The following is a 5,483-nucleotide window of genomic DNA, read 5'->3' as shown; positions in this document are numbered from 1 at the left end:
TCTATGTTTCCAGCTGTGGCCCCACAGTGGGCATGTTTTGATTCCTTGTTCTCCTTTTATCAAACAAAACCGGTTTCGTCAGCATTAACCTTATTTTTGTTCTCATCACAGCACCCACTTCTTAAATCAAGTAAACATGTCTGTTGATGTCATTCTGTTTTTTTTCGGCTCTCCCTCCAGCAGACTGCAGACCAACTGCTTCTGCTTAACTTTGTTTTTTTGTTTCCTATTGTTTACCCTCCAAATCGCCTCTCTGAGTCAGAGCATTTCATTGTTTTTTCTGACAAAATAACAGATTATGTGTCCACACGTAAAGATTTAATTGAGAAATCTGTTTTTGCTTTCAAAACACAAAATATTAGACAAACGTTTGAGCAAAACCACTGAGTAAAAATGTTTCTCACACTCTGTCAGATCTCAAGCAAAATCAATAAAGGCTTACCTATTCAAAGTATAATATTGAAGGCCACAGCATGTTCAAATTCATCCGAGAATATCTCAGTGAAGCTCACGTAAAAAGCATAGCATAATGACTGTAGAAAAATGTGACCATCATGATGACAGTAGCTTTATTTATTTTGACCCTGGAGCTATTTTTAAGCTTTGAAATTTTTCATTAATTTGTTTTACACTCGTCTAATGCAAATTAGCTCAGCAGTGCCTCATCTTCAACTTCACATCGGCTTGGATAAACGGCTCTGACACATTAGTCAAGTCAGGGGTCAGCAGCTTCAGCTTAAAACACACAGAGATACTCAGAGACAATCAGGGCAGCATAATAAGGCCATGAAACACTGCCTCCAAGCAAAATCAGGTCTCCAAGCCTGATTCTATATTCAGCCAACCATGATGAATTGATATATTACCGAACACAGCTGGACAAATTAAAAAACAAATTACACAAAGTAAATGGAGTGAGTCCACATTTACTAAGATCTGCTGGGGTTTCTGGAGATCAAAAATATTAAACAATAATTCAGAAGTAAGAGGGAGCAGCACTATCTCTAATCATGGCTGCAACACTGTTTTAGTTGCAACACTGATCTTATTCAGATTAACTTAAATTGTTGTTATTCAATCATTTTAGGTATTCAAAGTAATCAACATTTTCTAGAGATTAAACAATACATGCAATGTGTAATATATACATTTTACATAAATGCTTTATTTTCTTTATTAACACATTTGAGTGGCAATTGCAAATATGCCATCACATTATGCCACAAAACACTTACTTCCCTGCAGCAGTGTGTATTCACACCTTAAAAGATGCATCCCCTTTAAAGTTAGAAACACTGAAAAATTACTAAATGAGCTTTGGTCATTCGGTGAAAGAAAATTGAGGCACATCTTTTTATTCAAATCTATTTACAATAAAATCCTTTGTTTTTCGCTGATTTCTGTTTTGTAACACGAGAACATCACAAAGAAGAAAAAGAAGCACTCGTGGCTGAAAGAATAAGGAACAAATTTTGAGAGGTTGAGAAATGAATTGTGTGTGTCCTCTGTAGAAGGACATAAAACAAATGAGGATATGGAGGATTTAGTGCAGAGTTGTGAAATCTTAATGTATGCAAAGATTCAGTGCAAAAAAGTCTAAATATGCTTCCGCTAGTTTGAGTCTGTCGATTGTCTGTTCGACACTAATAAAGAGTCCCACCCGGTGATGTAATTATATCATAAATGATCAAAAGAGGGTGCTGTTGCACTGCAGAGGAAGGATTCCCCGCCCCATACAGAAGATCAAAATCTCCAATACCATTACTGTTCATAATAAATGTCAACCAGCATTAAGAATGCTAAAGACAAATACTTGAGCTAATAACCCTGCATAATTATCGAGACATGATGATGAAATGTTGGGAAATTGGATGTTAAGGCTTTTCATTCTGTTACTTTCAATGAGCGTCTTTCTGACTTTTAAGGGAAGCTTGAAGGCTGAATAAGATGAATTTTGACTGGAAAGATGATTTGTCAGGTTTTAAAAGGATTTTGGCTTTATAAAATTTCCAACAATTCTTCATAATTGTATGAGAAAGCTTAACAGATTGTTTTTTTTACCCCTCGCTGTGCCACCAGCCTTTTCAGGGAGTTTTTTTTTTTAAAGTGGAGGAGCATCTTGTATCTCATTGTTTTTGTGACAGCGAACAGAGATGGAAAGCGATGGGAGAAAGATGCAAAAACACAGTGTGAGTGCCACAGTATAGTGGCTATTGGTGGTAAGACAAGTGCATGTGCAAAAGTCCAAAGCTTTTTTATTTAAAATGTATTTCTGGCTTAAGCAGGGATACAAGTTTTCATAAACTATAAACAACTGAATTACAAAAATAACATGCTTCATGTGTGGAATTTTGGATTTCACTCCATGTTTTATTTCAGATAAAAGATAACACTGCACAATTGTTTGCTGTCAAAATACAGCCTCAGAATCCAGAACAGATCATTCGGCATACTGCTCACTGAAGAATGAATGGCTTTTTTTTTTTTCAAGGATTTGCATGGTTTACGTGTCACAACACGGTACTCTAAGAAAGAATGAGAGATTTAAAAAAAAAAGCTTGCAAGAGATCTTCGCCACAGGAAATAAAGACAAGTGCCACAACAAACTGTCAACTTAGAATAAGATTGTCTCGTCATGCCTGCTTAAGTAAGCCCGTTAAAGTGGCACTTTGACACATTGCAGACGAGAATGATGTCAGGCAAACTGCTGTGTCTACTTTTCACAGGTGATGGCAAATTTTTGCCCTGCAAGAATATCTAATAAGAGACTGACTTCCAAGAGGCAACATATTTAACACATGACACATATCTAACCAGGGAGATGTTTTCATTCAGCGAGCAATCCAGCTGAGCTCTGAAAAAACACCTGCAAGCGGAAGTACACTAACAAACTGCAGCCTCTGAGTGACACTGACAGTGGTAAAGTGGTTGACTGAACTTTCATGTGTCCAGCACTGATACTAAAAATGACAGTCGCTTCTCCTGTCTGATCAAAGGCAGCGGACCAGTACGGTAGAGTGTTTCTCCCTCAACCCCCCCCCGCCGAACACTGTCTCTATCTAATCATAGTTGAATACATTGTCATCTCATTATCTTTGAAGAGCGGAAAGATCCCTCCCATATGAGTGGGCACTGTGTCTCTTGCCCTCAGTGGAGCCCAGAGACTGGTGAAGCGCATTCTGGACTCATTATGTTGAGTGAAAGATATCAGACACATCCCATCTGCCCAACGCCTTCCACACACATGCTTCCATGGTTCAGCCACACAAGCTGGAACTGTTCAATTGTAGCTCTATAACTCAGCAATAAGAGCAATGAGGCTGATATTCTAAGCCGTTTTGGACACTGACAGTAAATATGTCGTTGCTTGGTTAGATTATCTATAGACTTAGTTTTGATTGGATTGATACAAGCAGGGATGGTTTTCACCATAGGAATTAATAAAAAGCACTTGACATTTCGACATCCACCTGCTGATGCTGCATCTTACGTCATCATTAATTTAGAAATATACAGTATCTTGTAGTTTATTTCTTCATATTTTCTAACTAAGAAAACAAACATATTTACCCCCAAGCATCTGAAACGAAAACAAAACACTGCTGCTTTGGAATTTTCCAGCATGAAGTTGGCCACAGAAAAAAACCCACAAATTTCAACCTGAAAGAATCAACATGATATGCTTTGTGGGAGCAAAATAATTACATTGAAAATTTCAAAACTATTTTTCTGACTATTCCATAATGAAAGTATTGCGCTCAAAGCCAAAAGCTAGCAATAACTTGTGACACAAATGCCAAATTGGTCCCAGATTCTCTTGACTGGCTTTAACAGATGTCATGGGCTGGTTGCCAAAACATCTTATTGTGGACACAGTACAGTGGAACCAGAATGCTGATCTACATGATGGATGTCAGATCAAAATGAATCCAGCCATGGTTTTACCAGCTTTGAATTCATGCATGGGGAAGCCTGTCAGGGGCGAGAGATGATGTGGACGCTGGCTCTCACTGTTTGTCAAGATTTTACATCCCTCCCCCCTGCTACCCGTTTGAAGCTAGTCATCTGCTGTCTCGCAGCTCACTGCCAATACGCCTGAGAATCTAGTTTCAACATTTGTGCACTTCTCGCAGGAATGAATGTGATTAGACTGCTTTGTGGGTGCAAAGCATCCTATGGGTACACCTTGCAATCTATCATTTTCAAGAGAACTTGCTTAAATTTGGCAAGCACACTTGTGTACTCCTTGTTTTATGTGTCTAATTCAGACAGCAATATGGTGGCCGATCAGTGAAGCACTTTCTCACACACACACTGTGCGTCTTTTGAAGGGTCTGTGGAAGAAAGAAATGCATAACGAAAAGCAGACTTTTGAAAGTTGAGCATCAAAAATATTTTGACATCAATGAGAAAATGAGGAAACATCAAGACATGAAAAAGATCGCATGCATGCAACCAGCCCAGTACTTTAAATGAGTGCTGTTTGTTTTTTGACAGATACAGATGTGACATCAAGGTTTCTGTCCAAGCCACTTTCTAAGTCTTTAGCATCCTTATTCATAACACATTGTGTCGACTTCAATGACTCGAGAACTAACATGTTGAAGGAAACACATAATGTGCATTTTCATTGCTTCTTTTTTCTATTATAAATCCTTGCAATGGGAGAAAAAAAACATGCTACTATTGTGCCTGTTACTCCTCTTACCTTATATGATCTGTCTCTCTGGCACATTACTGCTGCCCGTGCAACGACTGCTTACGGATTGCCTCCAGAGCTAAATCACTTCCTTTGTCAGACACGACTGCCTCTCTTTCACAGACCCATGGCTTACTGCTATTGTTAGTGAAGATGAACAGCCCACGACAATTAAAGGTGTGGACCATTACTTCTGCTGTAAGGAAGGTTAGACCTGACTCTTTACAGCCGAAGGGAAAACACCAGCGTATCTTCATCTGTTATTCACAGCCATAATGGAGGGCCTCGGAATGGATGAAGAGCCAACAAATGTCCACAGCTTTGTAAACTCTGGGTCCTTTTTATGCAGCCATGTCGGAGGCAAAGGATCGAGGGGTTGAGAATATTAAAGACAGAAAACTTTGTGAAACTTAGTTAAAGCAACGCAGCCTTCTATAAGGGAACACAACAAACTCCAGCAGATGCAATAAAATAAGAATAGTCAGGACCAGTTGAAAGAAAGGCATCTGCTACTCTTGACAAGTGGTAAATGGGTCTGTCTTTTAAATCTACATTGTGTTTAGTTAATCTTGATATCATAATAAGGATACGGCTTGTTTTGTTGGACCATAATGGGGTTTTAGCAGACAACTTCGAGGTATCCTCGTGATGACCATCACCGTTTAATGTCAAATACAAATTTTTCCCCTCATGACTTTTCATGAGAGACAAATTAGTTACCCAGAGGATGTACATAAAGGTCATTTCTTAGATGTCACCTCTGGCAGCAAAAAACTAAAATAAC

This window comes from Leuresthes tenuis, unplaced genomic scaffold (assembly GCF_036924035.1).
Source record: "Leuresthes tenuis unplaced genomic scaffold, fLeuTen1.0.hap1 SCAF_11, whole genome shotgun sequence".
NCBI classification, from domain to species: domain Eukaryota; kingdom Metazoa; phylum Chordata; class Actinopteri; order Atheriniformes; family Atherinopsidae; genus Leuresthes; species Leuresthes tenuis.
Note: the sequence above shows the minus strand (reverse complement) of the source record.